Genomic DNA, 24,515 nt, shown 5'->3' with positions numbered 1-24,515 from the left:
ATTGGCTGTGTAATACCCATATGTAACAGAGCTCATTGATTCTCGAGTCTCACGGAGAGACGCCTTCCATGTCAAGCAATGCGCTCGGGAGTCTGCCAGTACGACCATGGCTGCAGTATTGATCGAGTTAATTTAAGCACATACAGTCCATCCGTAGAGGTTACCCCTCCATAAATGTATCTGTAGAGGCAATGCATCTGATACAGTATCATGTCCAACCTGAAAGAGATGTAAAGAGTCCGTACATAGTCTAAGTACTGACGTTTTTTGAAACGAGAAGAAGGCAATTGCCACTATAGGGGCTGTACCAATTTGTCATGACTCACTGACCACACACTGACACCCGCATATTGAGTGAAAACGCTTTGATTCAACTCTTAATTAGTTCACTGTGCTGATAGCACTGCATTTCAATGAGGTGCCTTTATGAACCAGATAAGCAATGGGCCAATAACTTAACAGAAAAGTATTTTCGGTGATTGAAGATTCTGCTGACACCGTGGAAGCAGACACAAAACCGCAGCCATGCAGAGTAATTACACTAAAGCACCAAATCACTGGCTCTGGAGAGTGAACTGTGTAATGTTGTGAGCGCTCGTACTTTTGGGCAACTGCCTCACTACCCGAGCTCTGCTCCCTTTATTACCAACTTCCCAAACATGCATTTATTCCCAGCCCTCTTCATCCTGACAGTTTCTTCACTTCCAAGTCTGTGATGGATCTGTTCATTCAAGAAAAAACCCTCCCCTACATGGTGAGGGATGACCTGTCATCAGAGTGTCTCGCTGTGTGTTGATGGACTTGTAAGACTTGTTTTGAGAGTTTGTAACCATATTTTTTTAGTCTAGCTGTTACTAAAACTTGACCCTATTAATTTCAGTTTAACAGCTACGTTGTTTGATTCATGTGGACTGGGGTCATGCTAGAAAAATGTACAGGTTGAGTGATTGATATACAAATGGATATTTTGCAGATAAAGTATTTCTTAATCAAAGCATAATTACCAACTATTTACTAATTTCAGCTTCTCTATGTAAGAATGTGCAACTTTTCTCCAACTGATATAATTTAAATGTAATATGTTGTTTTGTTTTTTTCAAGTTGGACTCAGGCAAAATGTGAAAGACAGCAGTATAATGCTTAGGTTTCCAGCAGAATATTTTCTGGTCATCATTATATGGAAGGTTGTCATAGGTCCTGCACAATAATATCCACAACTTTTTTAACATTCCTGAATATGTGCAGGTCATTCCACTGCGTACCAATTTTCCTCCTATGTTGCTGTTATTGCATTTCAGGTTACTGTGCCACTATTATTTCCAACAGTGGATTTAGCCACAGGATTAGTGCTTTCTTAATCTCGGCATACCCCTTAGTTACGTTTTGTCTTTGTACATTGTTAAAAGTTGAAATCATTTGCACCAAACCTGTCATGGGGAATAGAGGAGCTACAGTAATACATTTTCAAAACAGTGAGCCATAAAGAAATAGATGAAGGCAAATAACCCATATCACCCAAACCAGACGGAATCTTCCAATCATTATCAGTGATGGTTATTAAAACAATATCCTGATTTTATAATGCAGATTGCATGTGATCCCTATCTACTTGAACCAAGGACAACTTCTGAGTTGGAAAAGAGAAGCTAATGCTGAATTGCTTTAATCTTTTTAAATACCAGAAGGGGGCAGCCCCACTGGTCGATAAAGAAGTCCAATTGTATACCAGTCTATGATAACATGACCCTACTTCTCACTTGATTTATTACCTCGTAAATATTGTTCAAATTAGTCTATGGTCTCAATTACTTGTGACAAGTCTTATTTGACACAGCATGATGATGTTTTTGTAAATGATGGTCCCATTTAGAGTAAGATAGACTCTGGTGCAGGGTATTCTTTAGTGTCTAGTACCTTTTTTTGTACCTTTTGATTACAAAGTAAATTTGTCTGCATTGTCAGGTTTAGGTGTTGCCCGTGTTTTTAACTTTTCAATGTGTTTTTAGATTAAATGTAATTCGAACATTTTAGGTGCTTAAAACATTTCAATTTTCGGTTATACTTTTTTCCACCCTCCAGTTTCACTTCCTGTTCCAAAAAACCGAAATGACGACAACCAAGACCCGAACTCGAGGCTTTGAAACCTTGGTAGACAAACAAACCGGGCGGTGTCAGTGGCTACAGTACATCCACTTCTTATATACAGTCCATGATGGTGACAGGGTAAGAGGTGCTGAGAGTTTTTAAAGGTTATGTTCAGTTTTTCTGACCTAATGTCTCCACCTGCAAATCCTGAGAGGGCTCTGTTGACTCAGCTTTTAGCCTTTGGCCTCCTTCAATGCCCCAGTAATTACTCGGTTTAATCGCCCAGGGCTGTTTTAGCTGAACTGGCTGTGTGCAAGGAGCCACCTGGGAGCAGTGGGACCACAGTTGGTGGCAGCTTTTTGCTGACTGTAAGTATACTCTACAGCCCATCATAGCGATATCATAAGCTGCTGATTTCCAACAAATTTGTACCAACTTAAGCATAAAAGTATATTTGTGAAGACAGGTTGTCTGATCAGGAAAGTATTTTTAGAGAAAGCATTGTAATTAGAGAGCCAATAATAGAGCACTTTTAGGACGGATAAGCAGAGGAGGAATGCCTTTGTAAACGTTCGTGCTTCTCATCAAAGTGTTACAAAAATGGCTTCCCTAGAGTCAGTAAAACCCTGCGAAAGCATTCTAATGATTATCTCCAATTGTTTCAAATGCAAACTCAGCAACTATAAATGTCAGCAAAGTACAATGCCTGTAGTGTTATTGAGCATTATTGTCTCTTGTGTATGGTTTATGTGAGTAGTCGCTACAGAAAAGCATAAAAACATTGCCCCTTTACGCACAGTGCTGAATAACCATAATCAGGCGGCTGTGGATCATTTAGGGAGACAGACAAATATTTGGAGAGGCAGAGTTAGATGCTTTACAAGATTTTTCAGAGTTTGTGTTCAACACAAACATTACGCATTTAAGTTTTCCAAAATGTAATAAAGTTGCAATATGGAGCTGCTGATTAAGAGTTATTAGGTGTTTACTGGGAAGATGGTGCAATGTGTGTGTTCTCACGCCTCGGTGCCCCAAACAGCAAGACAGATTAGAGCATCAGAGACCTTTTGATTCAACACTTCCAAAATATGCATATTTGCCTGCTGTTACAAGCAGGCAACCTCATATTTTCATCTAAAGAAGACACAGATGTTCATCATGTTTCCAAATACCCCTGCCTTTGTTTATTCGGGTCTTTTTACCAGTTTTCTCCTTGTGCGTTAAAAGCCATCTGGAGCATTCTGAGACCCTAAGCCTCCAAATGTTGCTGATAGATTTCACATTCCCAACACACCAAACAACTGTCAGCCAGATGATGCTCATAACATGTAGGTTTGTCTTAGGAAATGACTCCTGACCCATATCGAACTAAATTAAAGTTGTGTTGTTTGGTCTGTTAGGCTTTTATATGTCATCCTTTTTCCTACTTTCCTCCTACAGAGTTGACTCATATCCCAGCAAATGTCAGCATTTTTCAGCTGCTTCTATATTCTTGCATGGCATATTCAGAGCTTTGATTTTAAAACTGTTTGAAGGGGTCCTGTTATGGTCATATGCATATATATGCAGGTTCATGTATTTTGTGCCTCTACTGTGACATGTTAACATGCTTTAATGTTCAAAAAATATCTTTATTTTTCTCTTACTGCCTGTGCTGCAGCTCCCCTCTTTACTTAGAGATGTTTCCTCTTAGCCACTTTCAATATGTTGTAGGGCTAGCCAATAGCAGTTTGAGTGGTGGGGGATGTGTGGGAGAGAAACTCCCTCTGGATGGAACTTTCGGATTTAAGCCTTGGCAGACTATCTACATTCACAAAAAACCTATACGCCCTTAGGAAAGGGAAAGCCTCAAGAAGCATGATTGGGCCCCTTACATTTTGATGCATAAAACAAGGATGCTAATTAAAGGTAAAGAACATGTGATCAGAAAGGAGAAGCTGTATCCAAAGGTTTAATTCTCACTACTAGTGTTGCTAAATCACTTGTTTTGACTTCCCATTGCTACTTCAAGGAATAACAAAACTCATTAAAGGGTTTTTTTGGGCCTCAAATACCTCATTCACACCAACGGTGTTTCAGGGCCGGTTCGGAGCTTGAGCTTGAAAAGCACCGGGTTTTCCTGTTCAAACCGCAGCTGAGCAGCCTCTTAGCTCCAGAATCCGGTTCGTTTCAAGCACCAAAAAATTGTCCGGCTAGAGCAAAAGCACTGCATACGTCTGGCTTACGTCGAGGCGGGGGCAGGGGCGGGATCAACTCCTGAACAGCAACAAAAAGGATGCGTTTTATCCAGTTTGTACACAACGATGGAGAAACTTAACAAGCAGCAGTGGTCCACTGAAGAGATCAGCTACCTACTGGGAATCTGGTCTTCCGAAGAGGTACAGAGGAAGCTGGAGCACAATCGGCCATTGTTGTTGTTGTGTGAGCTGTGAGGGGTTTCCGCTTGCTTTGGCTTTATGAAGCAGGCACACAAACGGTTACTTCATGATGCAAACGATGACGCAATGACGCAGCACCAGTCGGACTCTGGGCAGTGTGAAAAGAACCGGAGCTAAACCGAAGAACCGGTTCTGAACCTGAAAAGCTCTAGCACGGAGCTTGAACCGGAGTTGCGTTGGTGTGAATGAGTACAAAGTCTCAGTTAAATGTAACCTCAGAGTTAAGTGCTAGCATCATGAGTATTTCAGACACCCACATTAATATTCATGATTACTCAATAATAAAAAACAAGAGACAGCAAAGATGCAACAAACTAAACATGTAATACAACAGCACTCAACATCTCATGCATATGCCTGTTGTGCCTCCAAAGACAAACTGGCAATCTGGCAAATTTACATATTCCACAAATAAGTGTATGTGCGACTCACTTGCAGATATGTTTAGGTAGCAGAGGCAACACCTAAGATTTCTAATGTTTATATCTCCATAATGTCATTAAAAAAACTTTAGGCTCATAGAGAGATTAGAGACTAATACATTGTGTTGCTTTTGTTACTTCATAAGCAAACTAAATATGCCACATCATCATTTATAATAACTGCTTTTATTGCAAGATGAAGTGAAGCCAAACTAAAACAGTATTACTGTAAAATAAACCGTAGAGAGTTTATTTCTTAACTAAAGCTGAAAAATGCAAAAAAAATGCAGTTTTCAGTCTTTTAAATATCAAGATAATGATGTTTTTCTTTGTTTTAGATATCTTTGGGTTTTGGACTTACAAAACAAGACATTTAAAGACATGACCTTGGACTTTTCTGAGACTTTACTGACAACCCGATTAATTTATCAATCAACAAAATCAACGGATTCATTGATAGTGAGAATGATCGTTATCTGCAGCCCTGTTAGAACAAATCTAACCAGACTCGATCAAATATATAGACATAATATAGAATTTACACTTAAATGTTCCTCAGCTTTCAAACATTATTTCTCATCAGAAAATAACCAAACTAAGTACATGAATTAATATATTTACTCATTCAAAATTGGGACCTCCAACAGGACAGGACACAGAGTTGGCAGGACCCCCGGCGGGACAGTAGTCGGCTGGACCCCCAACGGAACAGGACACGGTGTTGGCAGGACCCCCAGCGGAACCCCCAACGGAACAGGACATGATGTCGGCAGTACCCCCGGCGGAGAAGGGACTTGAGTCGGTGGGGCCGCCAACAGGAAACGGGGAGCTGGAGTGGGCCGGAACGCCGGCAGGACACGAGAGGCTGGAGTGGGCCGGAACGCCGACAGGACACGAGGGGCTGGAGTGGGCCGGGAAAGCGGGACTGGAGGCAGAACGGGAGCCGGCATGGCTGCTGGGGCCGGAACTGGAATCCTGGCCTTGCGTTTCCTTCCATGCTGCCTTGAAGCCTTGCGGAGGCTCAGAGGTCCTCCTAAGGCCAGACGAGACCCAGCGTAAGGATCCTCGAAAGGAGCCTTGTTGGGAACTGTGGCAGGCAGGGGGCTAGCATGTCTGGGGCTAGGAGGCCGGGAAACAGGTTTGACCTCAAAGCTACCGAAAAAGTCCTCCACCCACTCGGGTAGTAATTCCCTTAACCTGGGCCTCGAGGTTACTTCTTGGCCTGCCGTAGAGATAATAGACTGCCTCTCCTTTCTACTGGAGGCATATCGACAGTCATTTTTAAAGCAAATTAAATTGTACGTAACCTCGTACAGGCTGTCTGCTGGGTCCATTCTTGGTGAGATCCTTCTGTCAGGGTTGAGCGAAGCACGCAGGACCCAAATGCAGGTTTAACTGAAAAAATACCTTTATTTCAAGGATACAAGACATACAGAGCAGAACTCTCTCCCCTGTGAACACATTCAAAAGATCTCACAACGACTAACAGAAAAAGCAGAACCTAAATGCACACAGGACTAATCAAACAAACAAAGGGTTGAACACTTTTCAAATTAAAACAGGAAACCAAAAAGACAGATCTACACAGGACAAAAATAAAACACAGACAGATCGTGACAGGTCTCACCCGGATGTATAATACAATCCACAATCACCAAACAAAGAAGCATCATAGTCAACAAGCCTAATGATTTTCTAATGACATAAACATGGGAAAACATATTTGAGGTACCGTGTTATCATCATTACTGATGTTGAGCTGACTGCAACAGTCCAAACAAGAAAAACAAACAAACATGTTCAGCTTCTGTCTGGGTTCAGTGGGGCACTTCTCTGAGAGCGCACTCGACTCGAACACAACAGCTTTACAGAATGAGAAAACAGCGCATAAACTACAGAGTTAACATACGGGAGGCAGATGTGGCAGCGTCCCCACTTGTCTGTTTGACACAAAAAGCAATAACGAGCCTCAGTGTAAATAATACGAAAAAAGTAATACAAAAAATCTAAAGTCGCCCGCAAGGGAAACGTAATGACTACATCAACAAGAGGGATAAGGAGGGACTGGAAAAAAGCTGCGACTGGTACAAGATTGTAGGGCTGTGTGTGACGTACTCTCCAACGTGTGTGTGTGTGTGTGTGTGTGTGTGTGTGTGTGTGTGTGTGTGTGTGTGTGTGTGTGTGTGTGTGTGTGTGTGTGTGTGTGTGTGTGTGTGTGTGTGTGTGTGTGTGTGTGTGTGTGTGTGTGTGTGTGTGTGTGTGTGTGTGTGTGTGTGTGTGTGTGTGTGTGTGTGTGTGTGTGTGTGTGTGTGTGTGTGTGTGTGTGTGTGTGTTTCTGCATCAGATCAGTGTTTGTGATGCTCATGGATGCAAAGCCGCATCTCTACGCCATTTATTATCTTTACATTCGATTAAACAACGACAGGGGTCAGGAGTGCACCTGGAAATGTAAGCAAAGGCACTCCCCTGTTATTAGCCATTACTATGCAAAGCAGCATCACTGTACTTAATCATTACAAACAAGGCTGTAAATGGAAATTCATGTGACCTTCAAGATAGAAAGCAACTTATTAAGAAACAAATTATTATTACCATTGTAATTTTTAATTGGGAGCATTTTATCACTCAGGTAATGTTTTTCTTGTTTAATGTTTTTCAGAAGGGCTTTAGATATAGTGTATTTACAGTTATTATTATTTTTACCTTTTTTTCTGTTTTTCTATTCTGTTATTATGAGAATATAATTAGTAGTACCTATTTTTAATGAGGCTGTCAATCACTTGAAGAGGCCCAATCTCTTTTGGTGGGTTTCCCTCCCCTGTAGTGTGTTGCAAAGGCTGAAATTCCAAAGTTTCTCTCCCACACACATAGCTTTGCTTGGCCTCCGACAAACAAACAAACAAACAAACTTTTACACATGCAGCAAAGAAAAGAGGCCTTTACAATTGTCAAAAGAAAACTCAAATAAAATAAAAAACAACTTAGGTTTTCTTTCTTTTTGATAAGGCTTAAATAACTTAAAGGGTAAATGGACGGTTAAAAACTGTTCCTCAACGGCGTCTTTCTAGCAGGTTGCCCATCACTGTCACTTTACAGGAGGCGCCATGAGAATTGTAGTCTTTTATAGTGTGTTGACTACAGATGTCACAATTAGGTGGCCTTTCTTAAAAAAACAAAAATACTGGCTCTAACAATATTTGTCTTTGGAAACTTCTCCTATTCCAAATCTGGGGGCCACACTCAGGAGGACAATGTGTGTCCCCCCCTCCCTTCCTTTGCCTCTGGTTCGCCCTCACTTACTCACTTATTCGGGTTAAGTGTTCTTAAAAGTAGCTGCCAAGTATAAATGGCCTTGAGCCAATTCAAGTATTGCAAATGCATTGGATTCTTCAACTCTTTAAAAGTTTTACCTTATTTTCCAACTTCCTATAATGAAATCTTCATTGCTTTTACAGAGTTGGAAGCGACCATTAAAATTATATAAATGACTAAGCAAAGTTTAGAGGAAAAACCTGATCCATTGTTATGAGATTTATATCTACATTGCTAAAAAGAAAACTGATTCCAAGTTTTGTGCTGCTTTGACTAAATCAGTTGAAAGCCATCCAGTGCATTGCATTGCAACAGCCCTGAAACAAAAGAGCATAATTTACATTAATGTTTACTTGTTTGCTGTCTTTATTGCCTTTTTCTGGCTCATTGCCAAAGGGAATATCGTGAAACCATTAGCAGGGACGTGTATCACATCGTATTTGTCCGCCTGCCATTTTCTATCACCATAACCATATATCATAACATACAGGCCTTTTTCACTGCTGACATTATGACTTGTCATAGCAGGTGAAGCACATGTGTCACTAATTACAGCAACCATGTCCGTTTCATTTAAGTGTCAAAGTAATCCATATCATTAAGCAATGCTATAGCAGGCTGCTGGAGCGGGCTTCAACACTGCAAAGAGTTGCAGCATCATTAACGTTAGCAATTACAACTGTTTTTCTCTTGCTGTGGCACAGTAATGGGTCCTTTTTAATTGCAGCAATCCATTTCTTACTTTCCTGTTTATACTTAAACAAACCATAAGAAAAGAAAGAATTCCGCTAATGTTTTAAGTAACAGCTTTTCTAACTCTTTCACCCGAAAGTTTTGTTTTTTCTGACCTATTGTTTCCAATGTTCTCACTTCAGAGCATATGTTGCAATTATTTAAGTACAATACTTTTATATTTGAAATTGTGTCTGTGCATTAGCAAACCGTAAAAGCAAATTAGCAAACCAGTTCCATGTTGACCTGTATCTCAGGTATTGAGTGACATGACACATGTTTAGCTGTGCCACACGCATGGCTCTAGGTTAGGTTGATCGGTCTGTTGAGTTCCCCAAAATATGAACCCTGCGGACATTGATGATCCACTAAAAATGGTCTTCATATTCATTTCCTGTAGCTCTCAGGGACACCAATTATTATTTGATCATCCAATCCCACCTGCACCAAAGGTTAAATCTGTAGCTCTGGTGAGATTTGCATTGGCAGACCTTGCCAATTGTAGAGTGGCAGAAGGGTTATTACGTTTAATATGTTGGTTTAGTCTGACTGACTATCTGACTGAGGTAGAGAATTGTACTTGTCTTTGATCTTAGTATCAGTAGCCTAACTAGGCTGTGTATCGATTAATCCATGGTGCTGAAGTGTCAGACAGACTCTTCTGGCAGTCTATGTTTGGGTCTATAATATTGTCTATAGCTTGTGGGTGAACAAATCAGTCGTTCCTGTTCACAATCCCCTACTGCTTTCAGTGTTTTTGTACTGAAACCTAACATTTGAGTGCTAACAGACATGTACAGACATACCGTATGACAACATGTCAGAAACAGTATTGTCCCTGTAAAACGCAGAATGGTGCACCTATGGGGCACAGCTGCTATACTGCTGTCAGCTGCCCTTTTAGTATTTATTAATGGAGCATTAAGGTTTAATCCCTGGGGGGAATTCGATCGATGGCCTTTTCAGTCACGGTCTGTGTGCTCCAGCATCCTAACCTACAGTACGCCGACTCATACCTCAAGGGACTAAAGGTAAAGAGCACAAAGCCGAGGACCTAATGCTCCTCACAGTCTTATGAAATTCTCATGGCTTTCCCCTTTGGCGCTTCTTTTTCCCTTTCACCTCACCCTCCACTTTTTAACTTTACCTCTACTTGTTTTAGTGTAAGACTTCTTTATATCTGTTTAATACGTATAGCCTCTTCCAAGTGTCCATGAAAGAAATCCCTTTATAATGACAGCACATGGTGCCTAAAGTAATTCTCTAATTAGGCAAAATTGAAGCAGATTAAAGCAGCTTGTTCTTGAGATCAGACGGCAGGAGACCTCATTAAGATCTTATCCAGGTTGTATAATCCAACAGAATCAAACGGCAACACAACCACAGTGTTTCCCCTATATACAAATATGTGCACCGTTGCTAGGGGGCGCCAGCCAGGTACCCATAACAAAAATAAAATAAATTTTACTTTTTATTTTTTTATTAAAATAATAATAAGTGGCGACCCTTTTTCATTTTTTATTGTTTGTTATGTGGATTTGTAGTATTTATGTTACTGTATGTTCAATAAAGGTGTATTTTTGCTAAGTCTTGAGACATTGCCACTGTATGTACTAGGCAGGGCCGATTTTAACAACTAACTAAGCTCAGTGAGGTAAAAGACTCTCAGTGTTTAGATAGTTAATTTTAGTCGAAGTTATCTCAGAGGGCCTCAAACGTTTTGACCACAAATTATGTAAACACATATTTCCAAGGCACTCCTTTATAATTATTAGGATAAATAAAAACAGGTTTGAAATCATTCCAATGTATAGGACAGTGAACCAAAAATATCGTTTAAAGTTGGAGATACAAAAATATGCATAAATAAATAAATGTTAACTAGTAAATATAAACCAATCTTTTTCATATGGGTGTTTTAGAGTTATACCCCCTTGATCAGGTCTCTAGTAATTGTTTGCTCAAAGTGCACCAGATTGAAGCATTTTACTTTAAAATGTTCCAAAAAATCTTCCCGGGTGGGGCATACACCCGGACCCCCCTAGAGGATGTGATATCCACCCCCCAATTAAAACATGTTCATAAAATACTGAATACATTTGAAGCCATTTTGACGCCTATTACCTATGTCAAAAAGCTTCTGTTTTTGTAGTGTATTTGTCTTTTGTAGAGATTTTTAATTTATTCTTTATAAAATCTCGCCAAGGGCAGCAAATTGGCTAGAACCGGCCATGGTACTAGGCCTCAAGAGCCTTTCTTGTGCTGGCAGACACATAGAAACAAATTGGCGGGGCGCACTTCGCACGTGCCTTAGCACTGCTGCTATGACTCCATCCTAGGGGAAACACTGAACCATATAAAATTAATTGAATAAATGTAAACTCAGTAAATTCAATTATTTACAGGGTAAACTGTAATCAAATGGTCACTGGAGGAAATAATTGGAAAAAAGTAATATGTTTAATCATTAAGGTAAGGACCTTGAGTGTCAAGGTACAGGTTTGAATTTTCATTTTGAAGTCACTTTTTGCATTGATGACGTTTAGAAAACTCTTGTATTACTCCATATTTTATTTGTGCTTACTTTGCTCTCTCATGATGACTGGAGTGTTGCCACAGTGTTGATCTATGTGTGTTGACGGAGCTGCACTGTAAATTATAACTCACAGTGAGGTGAGAAAAGCATCTCCCTCTCTAACCTCTGTAAGTGTATTCAAAGCACAATCTCAATCCACACTGCAATGTATATCCTGAGGGCCAGAGATTAGAAAGGAATAATGCAGGGTACACACACACACACACACACACACACACACACACACACACACACACACACACACACACACACACACACACACACACACACACACACACACACACACACACAGGCATGGAAGTAAATAAAGAGAAATGACCCCCAATTGTGTAACTATAGGTCCTTCACTAGAACAAACTATCCCAAATGCTCTCTAGAGGCAGGATCTCATGCACCCACATTCTCTTTGCTGATTTTATTCTTATTCGGGCATGTGCTAGGGCAAACTTTTAAGCACAACGTACATGCATCCCCATTGTCGGCAGCAATGAAACTATGTATGAATGAATAGTATTTTTTGGAGACCTTACCTTTGCACGCTCCTTCGCAACCTACCAGAACATGTAGTCAGATCTACACTCAACCAAGCAGCGCATGCAGTGCAGCTCACTTCCGACCTCGAACACTTTAGTGATTTGTTTGAACACCTACAACAACATATGTTTACCTGACGAAGGGCCTCTTGTTACTACACAATATGTCTTCTCCCAGACGCCATTGAGGACTTGTTGACAATTGGTACGGACCTTGTAGCAGTGCAAATTGGTAAATGTTCCAACACAGGCTGCAAGAGAAACTTTTTCAATAAAAATGAAACAAACAATCTTCAGGGATATCTTCTTTTCCTTGGACCATGTCCAACCCATTTCCATCTAAAAGCAATCATCTGTGGGAAGTGCGTATACATTTGGTAGCTTGCTTGTAGACTAAATCAAATCAGTCACATTTTAAGAATCTATTGATTCTACATGGTTCTCATTACACGGTGTCCTCTGGTTTTCAACCTATTTGTGTGATAGGAAAATGTTTCATCTGTCTTTAAAGATGTCTCTTGTGGTAGGTTCTGCAATGTTTTCCATTATTTGATACACATAGGCCACTGACTGTGGCAGAAATCTAACATATCACTGTTGTAAAGTGAATCCACTATTCAAGCTGCAACCCCAATTGCCTCTTCTCTCCTCACTACCCACATGTGTCTTGTTCTGCGGTAGTGTTTGAAAAAAGGCAGGAATCTAGTTGTGTTGCTGTCAGCAGAATCTGTGAAGGCTGACAGCAGTGGTGTTGAATCAGAAAGTAATACATGTGCAGTTCAATACCCGAGTGCTCCCACCTGCCCACCGATCCCACAAAAGTTCCTGCTGTCACACACTGGTATACAATTACCATTAAAGCCTTAAACCATATTTGGGTATTATTTATAAACTACTTCTAAAATGTTAATAAGTATTATGATGAAAAGTTTGAAATTGTCGTATACAAATATACTAATTTTTTCAGAGACTTCGGTGGAATTATAACTATGTGTTCATTAAATATAAAGCAGCCAGTTGTTCTTAGCATAGAGAGTGGAAGCCCTCTGGCACCGTCCAAAGGTTAAAAAAATATGCCACCTTCAGCTCCTCTGCAGTGTAGATTAACAATACACTTTATTTTATTTATTACAGCACATTGTGGGTTCAAAGAGGGTTAAGTCTATTTCTACCTACACGCAGTAACTATCTGGATTATCCAGTGGTTCCCTTGACAACCGTGATAACAAGTCTCTAGGAAGTTACTTCACGAAATAGAGGTGCTAATTGGGTGAATTTGTTACTTTTGGATAGAGTCATGCCTGCTGTTTTCCTGTTTTCTGTCTATGTGCTAAACCAGTGGTTCTCAAACTTGTCTGTCATTCCCCACTTTGAACAGGTGGGCCTTTTCAAGCCCCACCTGTTCCTCATCGCTCCAATAAAATGGTAGGCTAAGGTTAAAATTGTAAAAAAAAAAATGTATCGTTCTATAACAGGGGTCTCCAACCTTTTTTAGGATGAGAACTACTTTCAAAAAATTTCAAAAAAATTCGTGAGCTACTTTTTCTCCTCTTTTTTTTGTTTTTTGCAGTGTATATATTTAGCACATTTTAACATTATGATATGCTTACCTTTAACCTTTGTGTACTGTTTGGGTCTGTGGGACCCGTTTTCAGTGTTTACTAAAAGAAAATGTATGCAATTTAATTATTTGAACCTGCTTTATTTCGGGGTGGACCTCACATTCTCTAAGGGGGTCCAGGGGCATGCACCCCAGGGAAGATATTTTTCTAAAAGTTGAAGTGAAATGCATCAATCTGGTGCACTTTGAGCACAACATGAATTTATGGATACAGCTCTCAACACACACAAGAGTACTTTTTTACAGCTATTAAATAGATAAAGTGGTGCTCTCTCTCTCTCTCTCTCTCTCTCTCTCTCTAGCTCCCTCTCTGTCTCGCTCGCTCACAGAGGCTGTGTGCTCCTCCGTGGCGATGACGGCTTGCGTTAAAAAATTATAATAAACATAGGCCTATTTGTAAAGTGGGGGGGACACAAACGGGATTTCGAAAAGTGTCACAGTTAAACTCCTTATGAAGTGGTGAGGTGCCGCTCCACATTGCTTTTCTTCCCGACTGCAACGCTGTCTTTTGGGACTTTTCCCGGTGGGCCGCTGTCGTTGGTGGGCTGCAGTCTTTGGCATAGGTGGGCCGTGGACTTTCACAGCGCCGCAAACAGCCATTTGGAATGTGACGCGCTCAGCAAGGCAAGGCAAGGCAATTTTATTTATATAGCACTTTTCAGCACGTGGCGATTCAAAGTGCTTTACAGATTAAAGCAGCAGCAGATTGATGCGGTGCAGAGGTTATGATAATGCACGGTCCCGCGGGGGAGAGGTCTGAGGATTTAAACATTAAACTCAATTATTATTATTTTAATATATTTATTATGCAACACCCGCGAACCGACCCGCATCATCTTTGTCTTACCCAGGATCGAACCCGGAAAAAAGCGGTTGAAAAATACCACCCGCGAATCACTTTTTTTGCGGGTCATCCGTCGGGTATCCGCGCCGATGCAGGACTCTGGCTGAGGCTACCAAGCTAAGCTAACATGCTCAGCAGGTCTGCTCTGTGAGATGTCTGTCAGCGCCTCAATAATGCCGTGACTGACATTTTCATCTGAAGCGGGAGGTCAAACGGTAGGTAACCACTTCATTTTTAAAAATATTTTTATTTTTGATGAAGTCAACCTTGGGTCTGACTAAGTGAGACTGAACGTTACACAGGCTGCTGGTGAGCAGTGTGGCAGGTTGCTGCGGTGGGTTTAACAACAAACAACCGTGACTAATTATGCCTTAGTTAGTTAACCATCACGTGTTTGCGTGTGTGAGCAAATGGATACTTACTATGAGCTAAGGGAATTTACAGTAGGCTACTGTACCTGTGCTGTTTGCGTTTCTATCTAATAAAATATTCAATCAAACAGTAACATGTAGCTATCTTTTGAGACTGGATCATTCATTCCTTAACTGTATACTTCGATTTCTGTCAGATGTTTGTCTGTTAGTTTGAAAGTCTGAAAGTTGTCAGGTAGACTCTTGGCTCTTGTCACATTTTCTTAATAGAGTGTAAAGTTTAATGACCACATCTGAAAAACAACCCGTTTCAGCTACATTACTTTACCAGATCAGTGCACATTGTGTTCTTTTTAGGTTTCCTAAACTTCTCCCATACAACGGACCTGACAAGCGTGACAAACTGAGTGAGGAGTCTCTGGACTACCAGTCCATGGACATTGCCATGCCCGAAGACCCAGCCACGTTCGACATTGAGAGCTTTTGGGGGTACATGGCATAAATGAAGAATAAGGTAAGAATTATTCTGCACCCTTTGAAATACCCATTGACGTAATCAACTCAGTTCTATACAAAAATACGTGAGAGTAATTAGGCTTCCTATGTACATTTTTCAAAGGTGACCGGTATACGAGCAGATTTGGGAGGCTCTCTCGTATTGCTAAGTTGGTGTTGGTACTTCCACATTCAAATGCTGATGGTGAACGAGTGTTCTCTGTGGAGGGACTGAACAAAACCAAAACCCGAAACACAGTGTTTCAAATGGGAGCCCCCTCCCTCTGTCATCAAGGCATCAAAATCTGCCACAAACACCTACAACATGAGACATGTCATGTCAACCAAAACACACAAACTAAGACATGCACTTTTTTAATAATATATATTATATATATATTATTCTGGTTCTAATTTTGTTACACTTAAAAAAAATGCACTAAAGGAAAAGGCTGCTATTGTTTCTTAAAAGGCTGCTATGTTTTCTTTATATTGACATTTTATAAATAAATGTATTTTATTTGTCAAACTTTTTCTTGTTACAACTGCTTTCATTTATACTTGTGCTGGTCAATTATTAACACTATATAAGCATGAAGAGGCCGACAGTGCAGGGAGAACAGCTGGCATGCGGGTGAAGAGACATCACAACAGTCTTAATGTTAATTTAAATTGAGATATTCCTCTAAATCAGGGGTTTTCAAAGTGTGGGAAGGTGAGCCTCCCCTCAGAGAACATAAGAACAGCCCGCCCCCCCTCCCAATTATTATTGCTGTTATTATTATTATTGTTGCTATAATGCAGGGGTATTCAATTGCATTTCAAAGAGGTCCAGTAAGAGAAAATGTAATTAAATGCTCTGTTTTCGCTGTCTACCTTCCGCCATTTGAAATTACTCCAACTGCTTCTCTCCTCTTGTCTCGTCTCTGTGTTTGAATCTATCGTGCTGACTGCACCGATTTGATTGGCTGAGTAGCGTCACCCTCCTTAAAACATTAAACAATAACTTTTTTAAACCTTTTTATTTTTATGTTTTAAACATATTGTGTAAAACTCCCCCAATACTTGGACTATTCCTTGCTCCCCTCTAGAATAAGCCCGAATGGTCTCAACCATATTGCATCAGTAACGTGCACTTGTTATTATAACAAGATCGCAAGGACGCTGGTAGCGATCGGAAAATTGAGTGTTGTTCAGTTTGTGTGTTGTGGAACATGCGCGTGCCGTGCATGAAAATATACCACACACCCAATTGCAATTGCATGTTCAATTCACTACCCTGGAAGTTAATACAGTTGTTAAAGTTGGAACAGCCTGTGGACAGCCGTTCTTCCTTGCATGTCATTCGCCTTCACCTTCTTACAGAGGACAGGCACATCTAGCTGCAGCACGACCCGTATATTTCCGCACGCCGTGTTGTCAAGACATTTTTTTTTTTACATTTTCAACATCGTGGATACATCCTTATATGCTCCCGGTAACACACTGAACGTCAACTTTGCCTCCTTATTACACTCACCCCTACTTTAGTGGGAACAATGAGTCTACGTCTTTGATGCACACAGGAATAAACGCAGATCATACTCTGGCTGCAGCCTTTACCGGCACTTTCTTTTGATCAAAGTCAATGCGGAAAACCTGCACTCACACAGGTAGGTGGAGGTGAAGGGAATGAGCACTTTTACAGCCTTTTTGGCGAGGTGGGGGAACTCGGTCTCCACAGACAGACAAAAGTGGGCAAGTTTCACTTTACTCGTCTTTTTCTCGTTCTTTCGTGTCTCAAGCTGCGCCTCCCCTGAAGCTCTCTGGCGCCCCCCAGGGGAGGCGCGCCTCACACTTTGAAAACAGCTGCTCTAAATCAACGTTAAAAAAGGCCAAAATTGTTTCGCCGCCGACCTCTGGGCGGTGGCCGAACGCATCTTCCCCCGAAAGTCTCACTCCTACTTTTTACTGAAACTTGGCAGCCCTGCCAATGGGTATTTTAACTAGTGATAATTAACTTGTATTTCTAAACAACACATCTTACATTCACGTTGAAATACACAAGAGATACACTTTATGTTTTTAACTATCAGTTTAACTGTTTTCAACCACTTTTAACAGTTATTATTAAGTTATTCTTAACATGAACATGAACAGATATTGCAGTCAGCATGTAGCAGCACTACAGCTAATGAAACAAATTAAATAACTAAAAGAGAGTGGTTTTAAGTAAAAGAAGAGCAATGCTCTTTTAATATTTAGCTATGCTATCAGCTTCTGTTTTATGGGACTAACACGTGGTGTTAGCCATTAGCTTCTGCTAGTGTTTAGCATCAACTTACAGTTAGCGCTAGCTTGCATCGCTAACTCGCGATTAGCATAAGCTAACGATCTTATTACAATGGTTTAACAATGATACAATGTGCACCAAAGTACATCAAAAACATTAGACATCACTTTCATATCCCCGATTGGTTTTTAAATGAAATGTATCTTATATAAACAACAAAAAACTGACTGTCATTGTCATATTAGCAGGCTAGCCCTTCAGTGCTAACAATGAGCTAACAGCCTCAACTCACCGGAGTTTCTACACTTATAAGACGACACAGGGGCCGTTTCTCAATCTCGAGGATACTGGCTTCCAAGCAAATATTTCAAAGATGCTACGTCATCAAGTGGCGCAACAGGACCGTTCCAATGTCCAGCATACTTGGAATTCCACCGAGGCCGCGTCCTTGGTTTGGGGGAAATTTCGAGGCTGCACATGGGTAGACTTCACGTCCTTAAAATCCCCACAATGCTTTGTGCATGGACCAATTTAAAAAAACCTTGCGGAGAATGGCTGAACCGACGCAGCAAACATTTAAATGTAAGTATGTAGTGGCGTAGAACATGTGTTGCTAAATATGTTACTTTGTTACATTCCACCAAAAATGTGTTACGTTAAAGTAAAGCAAGTTCATAATTAGATAGACATCGTGAGGTATTTATTTTCGGTACAGTTTATGTTGAAACCGTTAGAGAGAGTGGCACACTTGTTGGCCTGTTCCATTCTTCTTCGTTTTCCGAAGCCGTGGCTTGGAAGCATACTTGCTTCGTTTCTGAAGGAAGTGCCTTGGAAGTACGCGACTACCAAGCCAGCATCCTCGAGATTGAGAAACGGCCAGGCTGTCGTCTTCTAGTTCAGATTCACACAGCGGTCCTTGCAGGTCAGAGTTTGTCAACTGATATAGTTGGGAGTACAAATAACACTTTTTAAATACTATTACTATACTAGGAGCTGCTCAACTTATGTCTCTGTGTCTTCAGGGTGTTCACAGGGAAAAAGAGAGAGAGAGAGAGGCGGAGTGATCAATGTTGCCAACTCCATAGTAAGGAAAGTAGCTATTGGCTGTCCGAAAAGTCGCCAGAAGTCCCTAAATGACGGCTAATTTGCATATCATGTAATGGTGGTAAAAAAACGTTCCACCCCCTTCAAGGATCAAAACTTGAAATGACCAGAGTAAATCCAGACGATAGTAGATCAGAAATGTCTCTATTAGAAAAAGTAGAAAGTAGAAATAGTTTTGGTAGTTTTTAGTATAAATATCCCTTACAATAAAGGCAGTATAGTATGCCTGTGTGTCATCTCCAATAAATGTCTTCAACCATCATTTAAACTCAGGGTTTGATTCCCACTCCTCTCTGTACTTTTGTGAATACAGTTTAGACTGTGACATGATGACCTAAGTGGATGTTTAGCTTGTCACAGAAAGGCACACACACAGTGGACGAGGTGATTAAGTGACTGAAGCTGTCTCGACGCGGGAGAGTGTGGCTGTCTCCTCCTCTCTGCTCTGACTGCAGCTGAGCTGCTGCGGGAGGGAACTGTGAGTCTGCCGCCTGTGAGTACTAAGGGAGGGCTGAGGGGCTCGTTAACTGCAGAACAATACGTGAGTCTCCAAACACCAGAAAAGTCCCTAATAACACCATTACAAGTCGTTAGATTAGTCGTTAGTCGCTTTTGACAAAAATAAGTAGCCGGAGGGTTTGAAAAGCCGCCAAATTTAACCACAAAGTCGCCAAGTTGGCAACACTGGGAGTGATTCGCGCCACTCATTACCCTGGGTGTATATTCTAGAGTGCTCCGTGCAGAACATGTATTCATACATCTAAACTACATAAAGGGGTTCTAGTAGCCCTATATTTCATATGGGTTACATTTTTTTTTTTTTAAACTGAGCCACTCCTTACAGTTACAGTAACTTCATATTTCTTATTGTCTCAAGCATTTATTACACACGTTTTCCCCTCTCATATTCACAATGTGGATCAATTGAGACAGCGTGGTGTCCAGAGAGCTGCAGAGACTTTGGGAAAAACCTCAGTGTGACGGATGTCCTGTCTGTGGGTTTGGGTGGAGAGGACTGAGGTGGAGAGGTCTTCCTCTGGAAGGAGGACCAGGCCTGATGAAGAAACCACCAAACTGCATCTGTGAGCCCATACTGGGCACAGCTGTCACAAACAAATGATGGTCCTGTTTGACTACACACTATTCAGATCTTTGTGTTCACAATAAAAGTGTATTTTCTTAGTGAATGTCTTGTATTGGTCTTTAATCAGCTTTTCATTCTCTTCTTGCCCCTCAGCAGCCGTTTCAGTATTAACATCTCCTCTGCACTTGTCTCTCTTGGGCTATCACCTTTTTTTTACTATTTTACTATAAGTGCTATATTTTAATGAAGTGAGAAATGTGATATTGGATTTGCAATGATCTGTTTGAAGTAAAATGACCAGGCATGCATCGATAAACAGGAGTAGATCTATGTTCCCACGGTCCTATGCACCCCAGCTTAATATATAATATATGATCTATTGACAAGACCATTCAAAGGATTTTATGTTGTCAGCAATCTATGTTTCTCATGTGTTGAAATCCCCCGCCTACAGCTTTTAGCTTATGATGCTATACTTCTTAAAACCTAAACCCTCAGATGTGCCGTGAGGGCACTTTCTTTTCTTTAGAAATAGATATTTCCCCGGAAGCTAAACAGATTTTGCTGGTCAAACTGCATTTGAAGCGCCCATCTCCCTTCAGTCGTTTGCAATATGAAGCACCAAGATAGCCCTCACCAATCTCTTATAATGTTAAATAAGCAATATGGGAAACTGGGGACATAGGATGACCCGCAATAAAAGTATACAGGCTATTATTGTGCGTTAAATTCACAGCAAGAGATGACATGTTATATAGGATTTAGTTTTCTATTCAAGTGACAGCCAGCAATTACTGTAGCTTACAATCACCATCTGCTGGCTCTTATTCACGTTCCAATGACAGTTTATGCTCAGCTCTACGACAGCTCTACCTTAACATGCAGCTACTGCCAGTTAGGCACACGCACATTACAGAGATACAGTACATTTCCATTAAACGTTGTAGTGCACCAGAGTTTTTCAGTAATAGTCGGTGTATTGCAGACCCATCAGTGTCCCTCTTTTCCGGAGCCCAGTCACACACACAAAGAGTTTCACTCAATAAAAGCTTGCACTTTTGCATTCTCGGCTTCCTCTTCCTTTTGCAGGCAACCGGGCACATTGAAAATCGAGAGAAATTGCCAGAAAAACCCAATGTTTGAGGATGAATATTTTAGAGCAATGAGTTTTCTGAAAAGCACAGCCTGAAAAAGAGATTCCTTTTTTTTTTCTCTCTATATGAAGAAGCTCATTCATTGCCGTGCGGCTGCTGAGAAAATTCAAAAAATGAGTTTGGGTTGAAGGATCATTTCTCCTAGTAATGTCTTTATTGAAGTCCAGTATTCAGCCCTGTGATTCTGTTGAGATGCAAGTCTCTGATGCATGTGATTACATTATTGGTCAGGGAATATTGAGGTTGGAGAATGTTTAATACACAGTGGAGCAGTTTGAAACGTTGCACTCACTGATTTATTTCCAGATTCTCACGTACCCACAAAGGATATTACAGGCGTTACATGAAGTGACAGAGGAGAAAAGGCAATAACGGAGTGTGGCTTGAATACAATGTGTCTCACTGGGAATACACACACGCGCACACACACACATGTGCGTACATAATGAATTACTGTTGAATTCAGCAGAGGGTTGAAAAAAAAGGCAAGGTTGATCGCTGTAAATGAGCCGGGAATGAATAGCGCTAAATTAATTTTGCATCATCTACAGCCAGGGGAATTGAATGAGAAAGTAGGTAATGAAAAAGGAGTTTGGTTAAAAGTGTGAATCTGCTGCTTCTGCCTCCCAATCTGTTTATCTCACCTCTCACACTCTTCTTTCACTCTGAACCCAATCTTTCGAAACTTTATCCAATTTTGTAATTATTTCTGTTTTCATGCTTCTTGATCTCAGTATTAAATAACTATTCATCCATCAGTCAACACATACATAAATACATTTATTGACTACATACTGTAGCAGATCAACATCTTTCAGTGCACGCGGGGAGACCAGAAGAAGAGATCTCAGCACACTGAGACACACTTTCATTAATATTGAAAACCCACAGAGACGTATAAAGTAATATATATTGTGATTGTTATATTCATCAGTATCAGATATGTTGTACTTATCTGTGTTTATCAACTATCTGCTTAACACAATGGAGCATTTACCATCTATAGGCCCAATTCCCAACCATTGTTTTTGTTAGGATCATGTATCCGTGTCTAGTTTAGAAAACTATAAACGTGTGCATTTGATTGTAAAGTCTTGTATACAGTATTTACAGGGACTGTTCCAAAAACCAAGCAGCTTATAAACGTCAGATTTGAAACAAAGAGAACTTAACAAAAAATCACCATTATAGATTTGTTGAGTTTTATTTTAGTTATCAGTTTTTTTTCCAAGGAATGATTTGAAACCGTTGTCACAAAGATGTGCGCCTTTCGATTTTTCTGCCGGGCAGCCCGTCCCTAAGCTTGTTCCTGTGTTTACACCCTCATAGTAAAGAAGGAAGTCTCATTCAGCTGTGATTGTGACTCAGACAGAGCTCACTGGGTCGGGAGCAGTTTGGTATTTGGCCAAAGAGTATTGTTCCCTCATTGGTTGGGGGAGGAGACCTTAACAGCCACTTTGTGACCACAAGTGTGACTTCAAATCAATCATTATATTGCACCATGTGTGCTAATGGTGCAATTAGGTAACTATTTTATCCTCAGATACCTTCAAACTTTACCAAGTTGTACAGTTGGAGGACTCTCTCAAGCATAATAATCATTTGGTTTGCCTATATAAGCCAGTATGTCTTTTGTTTTTCCTGCAGTCTATACTCACGCAGTTTGTTTTTTTGTTTAGGATTATAGGATTATAGTAAAGGATTCTGTTTTTCTGGGTTTTAGATTGTTCAGTTTGTTGTTTCTCCTCCTGTGTTCCTGTGCTGCTTTACCTCCGTTGCCCATCGCGTACACCTGCTCTGAATCAGCTTTAACGAGGCTGAGTTTATCTCATCCCCTGCCTGTTCTCCTGTCTTATCAACACATTCCCCACACCTGAGCATATGTCCTTCCGTCCACCTGCTGCGCATCTCCTTGTCAAGGCTCCTTTTTCATATTTGTTCACACAAGTAACAGGTACAACATTTTTTGTTGTTTTCCATTTTAAAGCAATTAATAACTTTTTGAAAATCTTGGTTACTGTGATGTTACGTGATCCAGTGACATGACAAATTAGCTGTAAACCAAACATGTATTTGTAAAACCTTATTTCATGTTTTGTGTAGTGTGACTTTGCCCTGGCAAGTCATGTATCAAAATGTTGCAGACTTGACGAGTTGTTGTTTCTGGCTTGATGGACATGATTGCAGCACTTGTTGTTGTTTTCAGTTCAGTGCCTATCTTGCCAGCACAATCCTTGAATACAAGGTTATATCTTTGAGTTCCTGTTGTTAACTATGACTAATAGCTAGGGATTGTTTTACGACCATTACAACGGTTCAGGTTCAGGACAAAATGAATAAGTAAGGGAGTGTATCACTGAAGGACTGCATCTGTCATCCGCTGTGCCGTCACCTGACATGACACTTCCCTCAAGCAACAGAGCCGAACAGACCACAATGAGCAAAGTGAAAATCTTTAATCTTTATTACTTTAATTGTTCATTATTTCCAAAAATCGACTCCTGTTACAACTAAAAAGCTTAATAATTAATTAAATGTACTGAATACAATACTTTGGAGTGACATTTGGGGAACTCACTGGAAATGTTTGCTTTGAAATGTGAGCATCCATTTGATTCTGTTGGATTATTTAGCTTTCATAAGATGTAAATGAGGCCTTCTGTTGTCTGTTATCAAGATCCTGCTGCTTAATCTGCCTGAGTTTGATCTCTGGCTTTGGCTTTGTGAGGAGACTGAAATGCATTCAGGCCATTAAAAACACATTAAGAAAACAGCATTTGTTGTGATGAAATGTAACTGAAATCCACACCAAAAAGGCATTTGTGGGCATGTGTGTGTTTCTCAGCCAGGGGACCATGTTGGGTTGGCAAGCAGAGAGTTAGTGTTCATGTTCTACCTGTAGGTTCGGTGAAAGAGAACAGCAGGTACAGATGGCCAGTGGGAGTACATGGCTCCATGCTGCAGATACACACACTCGCACATGCAAGAATGCATGCTAAACATAGGGCCAGGTTAAGATGTTCAGCTTTACACAAACATTGGTTCCTATTAAACTGCAAATCCCAGCTCTATTGTATAATGACATTGTCCAGAGGGATACATGGAGCTAAGTAATAAACGTCTAAATCGTGGTGTGTCCACATTGGTTGTGACAGAAACTAACACGTGTGCTCATGCCTCTACATGACTAACAATATGCTGAGCGGAATCAATTTCCTGGTGTAAAACGGGAAAAAGATGATGAATACTGATAAGAAACAAAAGACAAGCAGTAAAAAAGTCACAAAAAGATAACACAACAATGGGTGTCAATAACCTTACATGAATGATAAAAATGGAATGATAATAGTCTCAGCCCTTTGGACCTTGATCTTTTACGCTGAGGCAGTCCACGACCACCCACTGTCATCTTCTTCATCTCCAACCCAGTATTTTTTGTCATCTTTTTTTCC

At 40.6% G+C, this 24,515-nt stretch overlaps 1 protein-coding gene across 2 annotated transcripts in view; it reads left to right on the top strand.

Moving 5' to 3' along the window:
- LOC307046049 (uncharacterized protein) overlaps positions 1–24,515 on the top strand; it is a 96,038-nt gene that overhangs the window by 56,695 nt on the left and 14,828 nt on the right. The window contains exons 4-5 of one of the 2 annotated variants that reach the window (XR_013810056.1): positions 5,593–15,468; positions 15,574–16,071. The exons of the other annotated variant lie outside the window; for it this stretch is intronic. The gene's annotated coding sequence lies outside the window, so the exon portion shown is untranslated. Of the gene's footprint in view, positions 1–5,592; positions 15,469–15,573; positions 16,072–24,515 lie in introns of those variants that run through there. 2 annotated transcript variants of the gene reach the window in all.

The sequence above is a fragment of the Notothenia rossii genome, assembly GCF_949606895.1.
Source record: "Notothenia rossii genome assembly, chromosome: 1".
Taxonomy (NCBI): Eukaryota; Metazoa; Chordata; class Actinopteri; order Perciformes; family Nototheniidae; genus Notothenia; species Notothenia rossii.
This window is presented reverse-complemented; position numbering and strand designations above follow the sequence as displayed.